General features: G+C 36.0%; 1 non-coding gene across 1 annotated transcript; it reads left to right on the plus strand.

Moving 5' to 3' along the window:
- Positions 1–747: 747 nt before the first annotated feature.
- Positions 748–854, plus strand: LOC118542680 (U6 spliceosomal RNA). The gene has a single exon (XR_004920719.1). It is a non-coding gene; the product is annotated as a U6 spliceosomal RNA (small nuclear RNA).
- The last annotated feature ends 12,121 nt before the right edge of the window (positions 855–12,975 follow it).

The raw sequence follows: 12,975 nt of genomic DNA on the forward strand, positions 1-12,975 counted from the left end.
TAGAGCTACCCTACGACCCAGCAATTGTACTACTAGGTATTTACCCCAAAGATACAGATGTAGTGAAAAGAAGAGGCACATGCACCCCAATGTTCATAGCAGCAATGTCCATAATAGCCAAACTGTGGAAGGAGCCGAGATGTCCTTCAACAGATGAATGGATAAAGAAGATGTGGTCCATATATACAATGGAATATTACTCAGCCATCAGAAAGGATGAATACTTACCATTTGCATCAACATGGATGGAACTGGAGGGGATTATGCTAAGTGAAATAAGTCAAGCAGAGAAAGACAATTATCATATGGTTTCACTCATGTGCAACATAAGGAATAGCGTGGAGGACCACAGGGAAGGGAGGGGAAACTGAATGGGAAGAAATCAGACAGGGAGACAAACCATGAGGCACTCTGGACTCTGGGAACCAAACTGAGGGTTACAGAAGCAAGGGGGTGGGGGGATGGGGTAACCAGGTGATGGGTATTAAGGAGGGCATGTGTGGTGATGAGCACTGGGTCTTATACACAACTAATGAATCATTGAACACTACATCAAAAACTAATGATGTACTATATGCTGGCTAATTGAACATAATAATAAATAAAAAAAGATTTAAAAAAAACGAATCAAATGGTCTTGTATTCCAATCCTAGCTCCATCATTTATAAACTATATGACCTCAGGAAAAGTGTCCCTATCTTCTGTTTGCACCTCAGTTCTGTCACCTATAATAACTGGAAAATATTGTGCTCATTTCAGCAGCAGATGTACTAAAATTGGAACAACCCAGAAAAGACTAGCAAGGTCCCTGCATAAGGATGACACATAAATTGATGAAGCATTCCATATTTTTAAAAAAGTGGAAAATATCACTATCTACTTCATAAGGTATGATGTTTAAATGAGATAACATCTCTTTTAACAATACTTAATTTAGAATTTGGCTCACAGTAAGCATTAGATAAATGTTAGCTTTTATGTACTAGCAAAACACTAACAAATATATATGATATATATTATCGTGCACATGATAATACATATAACATGCATACAGAACATATGATTTAAATATATGTGTATATATAATTCACTTCTATAATTGAATAGTTAATTTACAAAAGACAGATCGCCTAGACAAGATGATTCTTTAATCCAGGCAAGCAAATCCCTATTGAGAAGAGTCAATCCATAGGGAATATAGTCAATAATAGTATAACTTTGTAAGGAGACACATGTTAACTACACTTTTTGTGGTGAGCATTTTGTAATGTATATAAATGTTGAATCACTATGTGATTCACCTGAAACTAATATATACCTGAAACTAATATTATATTGTATGTCAATTGTACTTCAATTAAAAAAAAAATCAATCCGGGGTGCCTGAGTAGTTTAGTCGGTTAAGTGTCCAACTCTTTATTTTGGTTCAGGTTGTGATCTCAGGGTTGTGAGATCAAGTCAGGCTCTGTGCTGGGCATGGAGCCCGCTTAAGATTCCCTCTCTCCCCCTCCCTTTGTCCCTCCCCTCCCTCTCTAGAAAAAAAAATCAATCCTATCATGTTTTGTCAAAGGAACAGATAAAATCCTGGGCTTGTTTGAGTCAGACAGAACTAAGTTAGAACCCTGACTCAAGCACTTAATATATATATGACTTTGGGTATAATGCTTATTCTCCCTGTGTCCACAGGGAAAATGAGGATAGTAAAAAAGTATTTCTCTCATAACATACACATTGTTAAAGAGATAATATATACACAGTGCTTAACCCAGAGCTTGGCATTTATCTAAAACTCAATATTAGTTACTATTAGCTGTTATTAGTTTAAAAAGTTCTGTGTGTACCAGTTTCTTAGGTTGGTGACATAGATGTTTCTTTAGCTGCCCTTCTCTTAGCTGAGAAGATCCATAATCCATATACATATGTGGAATTGATGGGCTGTAGTCAACTAAAACACATTAGCAATGTCTAGGGACCAAGGGAAGAAAGTACGTTATTTTCAAAATGTTCTGGTGAGATGTTTTATAAGTGAGACAAAAGGATATAGGTTGTTGTATAACACATGTCAGCATTTTCTATCCCTTTGTAACAGAGTAACCAATAAGACAAGTGTCTCTTTCAAAAGCAGCAATTACTGAGCAGGTACTTTGTAAGTGTAGCTAAGTGTAATGCTAGACACTGGAGACAAAAAGATTAAGAAACATACCACCTGTTCCCTTACGGAGTTATAATCTAATAAGGATGGTAGGCACTTAAAAAAATATCACACAACTAAATATACAATTATAAATTATGTAGGAGTTGTAAAGAAAAAGTAAAATTTGCAACTGGGGAGCAGGTAGCATGACCAATCTTCCCAGTTTGCTTGGGGCTATCCTGGTTTTAGCACTGGAAATCTCACTTCCTAAGAAACAACTCGGTTCTGGCAAACCGGGAGAGTTACTTACCCCAGAAGTAGAATGGGGAGTCCTGATAGAGTAGAGGTCAGAGAAAGCCTCTCTGAGAAGGTGACTTTTATGCTGGGACCTAAATAAAGAGCAGGAGTTAGCAACGTCAGAATCAAAGCAAGAGCATTCCTGGTGATTGAGCAGATGTACAAAGCCTGAGATGGGGAAGAACTCCATGAAAGAGGACCAGAAAGGAAAGTGAGCCTTGAGATGAGGCTGGAAAGGCTGGTAGATCATGCTGAGCCTTGTAATGATGTTGGGGGATGGAAGAGAGGCGGATTTTACCTGGACAGCCACAGAAAGATGCTGAAGAGCTTTGGGCAGAGGAGCAACCAAGTTCAAAAATCCTATACAGGCTACTTCCTATTTCAAGATAATTACTCTGACTACTATAGGGAAAAATGGTCAGAGGTGGAAAATGGATACGGTGAATAGTAGGTGGATTCGAGGGAGATTTTGATATGCTAAGACTATTGGTTTTTCATCTCGTGAAGGCAGAGCACCTTAATAGTGGTACTCAAAATGTGGTCACAGCACCCACAGCATCAGCTGGGAATTTGTTAGAAATGCAGTTTCTTGAGCCCACGTATGAACCTGCTGAATCACAAACTCTGGGGGTAGGCAGCAATCTATGTTTCAACATGCCCTCCAGGTTATTCTGATGCACCACTAAAGTTTGAGAACCACTGCTTTAAAAAAACAAAATTGCTTCCAAAGCAAAACCTAAAAAGACATGGAAATATAGTAATAGTATTATTCTACTTCAGAGTCAAGATTCTGGAAAATAAAGAGTAGATATAGAAAGAGAACACAGGCCTGCATTGTTTGCATTGATAAACACAGCTGAGGGTTTTCAGATTCCATACTATATCACCAACAATGTACTCATGATAGGATAATTAGCAGCTAGATGGAAAAGTATTTAAACTATAGTTTGAAAGGCAAAGATAAAAATAACAGGTGTAAAATTTCTCAGTAATTACTAGGTAAAATAATGATTGTTACATGAAAAGAAAAACCATAAAACAGTTTCCAGAACTATGCAAGCCTAAAATTCCTTCTAGTCCTGCATTTCTGTAATTCCATGAACAGAAAGAGAATTTAAAAAAAAATTTTTTTAGTATAGTTGACACACAATGTTACACTACTTCCAGGTGTACAACATAGTGATTCAACATCTCTATATGTTATACTATGCTCATGGCAACTGTAGCTACCATCTGTCACCACACAATGCCATTCCAGTATCATTGACTTTATTCCCTATGCAGAAAGAGAATTTTAATTGGTAGTTAACTCTTTAGAATTTAGACCCAGAAGATTATATCTGAATATTCAAAATCCCAGGCTAAAATTTCTCTCTCAATTTTAATTCAAGGAAGTTCACATGAACAGAGAGATATTACTGAAACTTGATGGGCTGAGACTCATGATGTGCAACAGTGAAAGAGGCATAGTTTACCAAAAAGAAACATGTAATAGAAAATGGAAGGTGCCATGCACTGTGTGGGGATTCAAAGCTGAGAGCAGACACATGGTAGAAAAAATGTGTATGTCAGAAAGTAAACCAAATGTGAGCCTGACAATGAAAGAATACTAGAAACTTCTAGACCAGAGAGAGAACATAAATGACACTTTCCTTAAATAAATAAAATGGTTGGGAGAGAGTCAAGCTGTGAGACGAGAACTCCAATTATCCTTACAACTCTTAGAGGACTTAACTCATCAGAAGAGTAGAAAATAGGTTTTCTTGCCTTAACACCAATTTTGTTCTTCAGATGGGAAAAGAAACAACTTGGGAATCTATTACTCTGAGTCTAATTTTGACCACCAAAGAAGTTATTTGTTATGTAAATATATTCAAAATTTGGGGAGAAGCCATTTTGCTTCAGGGATTGTAATAACAAAGGAATAGAAATATTCAGATCATACTCTTTGAAAGAGTATTAACTTTTGGATGTGAACCTTTATGCCATGTCATTTATTACTCTTGGAAGGCTCTTATAATAATAAAATGTCAGGAGTGCCTGGGTGGCTCAGTCGGTTAAACACTGGACTCTATATTTTAGCTCAGGTCATGATCTCAGGGTCTGGGATCGAGCCCTGCATCTGGTTCCTCACTTAGCAAGGAGTCTGCTTGAGATTCACTCTCCCTCTTCCTCCTCCTCTCCCCCTACTCATGCTCGCTCTCTCTCTCCCTCTAAAATAAATAAATAAATAAATCTTTTTTAAAAAATAAAATGTCATCTAAGTCAACTACTTTATTCTGGTGATGAAGCTGTTTCTTCATCCAGATAAGATATATATCTGATTGAATGATCAAGTACTTTCTATCTAACTGAACTCTAACTGGGTGATGAATGAAGACAGCTTTAAATGTTGACCTCCAAATATCTGTTAGCCAAAGGCTTTACTGAAAATGATGGTTCTCAAACTTTAAGATACATTAGAGCAACTGAAAGACTTTTTAAAACACAGGGTTCTGTGCTCCATCTCCAGGGTTTTTGTTTTAGTAGGTCTAGTGTGGGGGCTGAAAATTTGCATCTCCAACTAGTTCCCAGATGCTGATGCTACCAGTCCTCTGACCATTTTGAGAACCTCATAGCTAACGAAAGAAACAGTATCATGTGGAAGCCTCTGTAACCAAACTTTTCCCACAGAGCAGGTAAAATCAGTGGCTCAATTCTCCTCTTGCTACCTGGAAATGAGCCACTCCCCAGTTTCTCAAACCTGTCTACACAATAGGAACCCTCCCTAGGAAGTTTTAAATGTTTTTAAATGAAACCTTAAAGCCAGAGTGAGAGTGAAATATTTTATTCACTTAATTTTTAAAAATTTTATTATTGTAAGAACAACTAACATGAGACTTACCCTCTCAACAAATTTTTAAGTGTATCGCACAGTATTGTTGACTCTAGGTACAATGTTGTATAGCAGATCTCTAGAATTTGTTCATCTGGTTTAACTGAAATTTTATGCCCATTGATTAGTAACTGCCCCCCTCCCCTCAGCCTCTGGCAACCACCATGTCACGCTTTGATTCTATGAATTTGACTGTATTAGATACCTCATATAAGTAGAATCCTGCAGTGTTTGTCTTTCTGTGACTGACTTATTTCACTTAGCATACTGTGCTCAAGGTTCATCCATGTTATTGCATATTGAAGAATTTTCTTCTTTTTTTTTAAGGCTGAATGAAATTCCATTGAATATATTACCTTTTCTTTATCCATCCATCGATGGGCATTTAGGTTGTTTCACATTGTGGCTATTATAAATAATGCTATGATGAACATGAGAGAGCTAGTGTGTCTTCAGGATCCTGATTTCAATTCTTTTGGATAAATACCCAGAAGTGGGATTGCTGGATCATATGATAATTCTATTTTTAATCTTTTGAGGAACTTCCATACTGTTTTCCATAGTGACTTCACCATTTACATTCCCACCAACAGTGTTCGAGGGTCCTAATTTCCCCACATTTGCATTAACACTTGTTGTCTTTTGTTTTTTAAAGTCATTTTTAAAATTTGAGCTTTTAAAATCTCCACAAATATTTATTAAAACAATGTTAAATAACTCTTAAATCAAGCTCTCCACCTTTTAAAAATTTTTATTAAAGAAATAAATAAAATCATGTATTCAGCCTCCTACTCCAGGGCAATAGGTATAATGATGACGGTTTAATAATGAAGAGTCAAGTGATAGTGGGCACCTTCAAAAAACCAGTGTCACAAGAAGGCAAAGTAATTCAAATGGCTGCTCAGAACACAATCACAATTTTCATTTTAAATTTTCAGTACAAAATAAAAAAAATGCTCTGCAGGATTTCTTTTTCATTTACAAAGACTACTATTTAAGGAGGAAAGCAAAATAGCAATTAAAAACTGTTTAACAAATACGGGCAAATGACAGTACAAAATGTTAATAACCAAAAGCACTGAAACAAGTGGATTTGGATTCACAAAGTGGCCTTTAAATGATTGGAAAATACAAGTGCTCTTGTCTACTATTTTGAAGTGCTTTTGTGTAAGTCAGGAATTGCAACAAGAGAATTGTTCTTGGCTTCATAAATACTTCCTATGAACTTTTGAAATCCAATCTGTATCTTTGTGTACACAATTACCACAGGGTAATAACTGCAGATGGTATGTGAACTCTAAATCTCCAGCCTCCTGGGATTTTTCATTCCTAATTTCTGTTACCATAAGCTTTTTTATCAATATACTACATAAACGGATTCCATTTATAGATATTTTTAGAGCAAAGGAAAAGATTCTATATAATCTCTACTGTCATAATATTTTTGGTTTGCTTATCTAATAGAGAAATGTTGTGTATAGTCATGTATCTAAAACTTTATTTTGGTGAGTTGATTTAAAGAATAAAAAAAGAATGACATGATTCTTCTGAAAGTCTCCATTTTCCTGCTTTGGGACAGTATCCCAATAACCATAATATAGAGAGGGATTAGGTATTCTCTTGAATTTCACCCATGACACTTATGAGAGGATTTCCTAATCACCCCCCAGATCAGGGGCTTTCCCAGGAGGCAAATAATGTCACATCTGTAATGTTAATTAATCTAAGTCACTTTTGAATAAAAGGAGTTTTAGACAGAGCCTGAATGCATAGTGGAAACTAAACCAGCTCCAAATCTACCTAGAGATGAAGGTGATGGAGATGGGGATAGGAGTGGAGTTAGGAGGAGGGCAAGGAAGAGAGAGAGATTCTCATGAACATAGGCAAAAGCATAGACCAAATATAATTGGCACCTGTCAGAAGTTTTAAAGTGTTTAGACTAAGTTACATAAATATCTTCCTTAATTTTCTGAGATTATGAAGACCTTTTTGGACACAGATTGAAATAAATGCTTGCAAAAGACATGATCAAAATGTGACAATACACCAAAAAACAATAATAACCAATAACCAACAATTAATAGATTATACAGTACTCTTAAATTTTGTCAGGGGATTTGGGAAGCCAAAAGTTACATACAAGAGAAATATCTGAAATTATTAACTGTTATTTATTTACACAAATCAGTAGGTCAGAGTCCTATGTTTTGGCAAACTAACATTTTATGTATCTTCCAAGAGAACATAATTATTTCCCAATAAAAGCGTTCAATATTGATACTGTCAGGAACAAAATGGAAGAACATAATTCTGATTTCTATATCTACTTCACCTTTTTTTTTCTTCTGACTCATAGAAGTGGCCCCTTTCCATTAAGACTAATCCTGTACATAGGATCTTTGTATGATTCCTTCCCGACTCCATGCATTGAACCCTTCTGTCTCCTTCTCCATTGTTGCCTCAAAGATGTCCCAATTCCCTCTAATTTTTGAGCAATTGGTTTTTGCCTCATTCCCACCTGAGGCCACTCTCAATACAGTCTACTACTAATCATAAAATCCAACTATTTCCTAAATCCTCAATTTCATCCTAAGCATTATTGACAAACGAATTTTTCTGTGGGGAAAAAAAAAACAACACCCTGACATTATGAAATACTGTCTTCCACTGGTACTTTCTATATCTTTGTGGGTGTATTGTTGTTGGTGGTGGTTTTTCCTCCAACTTTTTGTCCCATTCTTTTTCCTGCTCTTGTCCTTTAATTGCCAATGCCCCTCATCTTTATCCATTGACTTTCCTTTCAATACTCTCATCATGTATTCCTATAATTTTCATTTATTGGTTCAATGAAAAGTATGCCCAACTATGTATCTCTAGCAGCTGCTGAATCCTTCTTGGATGTTACACTGACACACTGAACTGAGTGTTCTCAAACAAGGTATTTTCCCCCAAATATATCAGCTCTTAAAAAGTGTCAAATTTTTTCTACTCTGTTTGACTTTTCACTTTCCATAAATCTTTTTTGTTATGTCAAGCAGCACTCAAATATGGTGGGTTTTTCACAGTGCTATTCACAGTAATTGGGTTAAGAATCTGGACAAGGCATAACAGGAATATCTTGTCTCTGCTCCACAATGTTGAGTGCCTCATCTAAAAGATTTCCAAGTTGTGAATTGGATTCATCTGAAAGCTCAGTCACTCATAGTTTTAGCAGTTGGTGCTATTCTTCTTAGGTTGACCCTTTTATGTGGTCTTTGCATGGGCTAGTTTGGACTTCACAGCTTAGTGGATGAATTCCAGGGGCAAGAGTCCCAAGCAAAAGAGCCAAGCAGAAGCTCTATTCTTTTTATGATCTAGCCTCAGAAATCAAACAGCATCACTTGCACAGTTTTCCATTGGCTGAAGCAGTTTCAAGCCCATCCAAGTCCAAAAAGAAATAGAATCTACCTCTTGGTGGAGAAAGTTGGCAAAGTTCTAGAAGCATGGACACCACAAATATGGTTGTTGTCATTTTGGAAAAAATCTCTGCTAGCTGGTGTTAACCTCCATTCTCAGTTGGATATTGCACTAATGCCATACAGTGTTTTTCCTTCTCCAACCCTTGACTCCTTCTTATACATACATCCTCATCTTGAGGTGGAGCATACCACCACTCCTTTCTGGAATTCTGGTCTAAACTAAACTTAGAAAATCAAAGTGCGGGCAGAAAAGCAAAGAGATTCATTTATCTTATAATGATCTGGAGTTCTAGAAGTTATACCATAAGAGATTGCCAATCTTAGTAAGATTGCTCCTGGGTTGAACCAATGCAAGCATGGTAAAAGGTTGAGAGGAAAAATAACCATCAATCTGGCAGAATCAATCAAAGACCAGTAGAACCATGAGAGGAGACATATAGAATGGAGAAGATAAAGAGAAAGTCACTGTCAATCTGAGGTGAGTTCAATTGGCACCTTGAAGGAAAAAATAAAGATGGGTTTCAAATCATCCTTGGGATTCAGTCTATATGGCTGATGAAGTAATAGAATAAACTTTCAATGATATAACATCCCAACTCTTTATAGCTTAAGAAACATAACTAAGGGTTTAAATAAATTTATTTTTCTACTTGCAAACTCAGCAAATATCAAACACACTTTCACTCTCCTTCCTCTACACAGCCTCAAACATTTGTTTTACCTGGAATAAGTGTCTTCCACAAATAAACATGTTGATCTTTCCAGATTCCATTGAAGTATTGTCTTCTTCATGAAATCATCTCAAAAGTGATCTCTGTCTCTCTGGGGCAAATATACATACACAGTGATTTCCTACCTCTTTTATTACACTTACTACATGGATACTAGAGAACATTTTCTATACCCTTTGTCAAATGGAAAGATCCTCAGGAGTAACAGAATCCACTTCTTTCTTCCTATGGCACTTTAGGCAATGCCTCAAATATAATCACTTCTCAACATAGAGTTGTTGGATTAATACATAATACATTATTCAAATCTATGAATGGAATTTTTGCTGCAACCATTATTTTGGATTCTGAGTATCATTCTGCCTCTTGTTTCTCAATAAAAAGTATACCAAAGCTAGAAAAGTTACAATTAAAAGCAATTATAATGATCAAGTTTTGGTCTTCAGAAGGAAGATGAAATTCTTAAAAAAAAAAAAAAAAGAAAAAATTGAGAAAAACAAAATAAAGGTTGTAAAGATGAAGTGAATTCAAGTACATATAACAAATTTTGGTATACTATTATTTTTGAAAATCCTTTGAAATTTAAAAAATAGTAAAATCAAGATGAATAAGATAAAAATTTTGATGTGTGGTTAATCTTTTTCCACTAAGTTATAATGTAGAGTATGACCAAGATGGCCTAAATGTTCAACTCAGCCTGACAAAACTTTAGACAGTTTTCTTCCTGACAATAAGCCCCTGACCTCCCTTTCCTTAAAGGATTTACTTTAAAAGCATGTAATTATAAATTCTTTCTCTGCCCCTTTAAGATATAAACCTTCATGCCAGTTTTACAACCCAGGAGTGCCTTTTCCAAGGCCTTGGAAGGTATCCCTTTGAAATGTAATCATCAGGAAACATAAAGCTCCCATATCACCATTTCTGTGGTACAGTAGAGAGCCTAACTTCAATAAGTGCCAATTAGTAAACACAGATGGCCTAATCACACTTACCAACCAGCCACCTAACATTCTCCCATGCTTTTTCGCTAGCTAACAAAAGTGCTCAAGTGGGGCGCCTGGGTGGCTCAGTCATTAAGCATCTGCCTTCGGCTCAGGTCAGGATCCCAGGGTCCTAGGATCCAGCCCCTATCCTCAGGCTCCCTGCTCAGCGGGGAGCCTGTTTCTCTCTCTGCCTCTGCCTGCAGCTCCCCCTGCTTGTACTCTCTCTCTCTCTGTCAAGTAAATATTTTTTTTTAAAAAATTGCTCAACTCTCCTGTCTTGTTTCAAGGCAGTTGATCTCAATCTCTTTCCCTTATTACAATAGTCTTAAGTCTTTCTTGCCTATTTAACGCCATCAGGTGCTATTTTTCTTTGACAATTGTCACCTAAAAGAATAATTAGTTTAATTTATGCATGTCAGATTTAGAAAAAAAGTGTTAAGGAAAACAAAGGTTTTTTGTTTTGGTTTTTGGGTTTGTTTTTTTTTTTACAAGCCATTCTAAACTAGTTAGTCTCATCAAAGACAAATGCATATCCTTTAATAATTTTATCATCAAAGATAGAAGACTGGGCAGAAGTAGACAGAATGCTGAATCCAGGATAGAATTTATTTTTTCAGTCATTTTTTTCATCCATTCCACAAGATATTTTTGGCAACTTCTAAATACTAGGCACTATGAATAAGCATTTACTATTAAAAAGATGATAATATCTGGTCTCCTCCCACATGGACCTCACAATCTAGACTGAGGTAGCAAAATGTAAATGGTACATTACAATACAATGTGATAAGTGCTCCTCAGAGCTTTGATGCCAGCAGTTATTCCAACCTCATCCCTGTCACATGTCTCAGGTCTGCATGGATGGTACAGCTTTCCTGTGTGCCTTGTGAGGCAGCCCAATCCCAACATCAGTCAGCAGGGGGCTTAATGAAGTTAGAGGCAGAATTCACAACTCCTGGTCTAGCTCCTTTGGGTGACCGTACTTCTGAGATTTGTTTACTGACTACTCAAATGTAAAAACCTTTTTTAAGATACTCCTCTGACCTTTTTATTTGTTAATTTAAATGTCTCTTCCATTTCTTATGCTTCAACCAACATAGATGATGAAAAGTAATTAACCTTCACTCGTACTTATTCTGACTTTGAGTAATTTGTATATTAAGGTTAGAAACTGATATTAATAGATGGCATTGCAATTTACAGCAGTTAAGTAATCATCTTCCTCAAAACTAATATTCTATCATCTAACTGTTTCAATTTTTAGGTCAAGAAAATAAAATGCCGGAAATTATGGAACTCACAACTATTAGTCACCTTTACAATAGAATTATATATCTACTTTGAAAGAGTTGAGTTTTGTTGATACCTTTCTTGCTTGGGAACAATAAGAGACAATCCTTTCTTCTGTCCTTGTTTACTGATTTCTTGTCCTTGTTGCCATGGTGACAAATCCATAGCTCCCAGGAGATCACTGTTTTGAACTCTGAATCTTTTGACCCTCTGAAACCAGCAATATAGAAAAGGTAGAAAAGCAACCTTTAAAATCCCTCAAGTGGACCAATTTATGGAAATGCATGTTCTGCTGCTATGCTCCAAACTACATCCAGTGTGAATCTCTAGTATATCAGAAGAGAAAAATACAAATAGGCTCTGTGTCTTGAATTATCAAACTATTGTGAGATTAGTTTTGTAAAAAACGCTGTTAGAACTTGTCCCAGGACTGCATGCATAACAACTTTGACCTTAGAAAAGGCATCATGATCAACTTTTTAGATATTTGATATTTGAGCTAAAAGCATGCAGATGTACAAAATAGGTCTTTTCCTACAGTAACTTTACAATTAATTTGCATATTAAATTAAATTTGTAAGTAGAAAATACAGTTGGTCCTTGAACAATGTGGAGGTTAGAGGCCCCAACCCCCACACAGTAAAAAAAAAAATCCATGTACAATTTCTGACTCCCCAAAAACTTAACTTCTAATAGCCCACTGTTGACCAGAAGCCTTACTGATAACAAATAGTCAATTAACACATATTTTGTATGTTAACACATATTTGTATGCATATCTCTATTACTACAATAAAACAAGCTAAAAAAAGAAAATGTTAAGAAAATCATAAGGAAGAGAAAATACATTTACAATACTGTATTGTAAAAAATCTACATATAAGTGGATTTGTGCAGTTCAAACCCATGTTATTCAAGGGTCAACTGTATAGAAAAAAATAAATACTACCTATAAACAATGACTTTGATTTTCTTTACTTAATAAAAGAGGTAAGGTCTTTAAGGTTAAGGTACAAATTAGGGTAAAATGGACTGACCAGATCTCAGCATATTTCTTTCATTTGCACATTTATTTATTAATTCATAAAATATTTATTGATCTCCTAAAACAAAAGGCAAGTGTACCTGGTCAATAGAGTGCGTGAGGGGAGAGGGGAAAGAGAAGGAAGTGAGGGAGGAGCTAGATCTTGTAGAGCCCTGAAGGGC

Source organism: Halichoerus grypus, chromosome 4, assembly GCF_964656455.1.
Source record: "Halichoerus grypus chromosome 4, mHalGry1.hap1.1, whole genome shotgun sequence".
NCBI lineage: Eukaryota > Metazoa > Chordata > Mammalia > Carnivora > Phocidae > Halichoerus > Halichoerus grypus.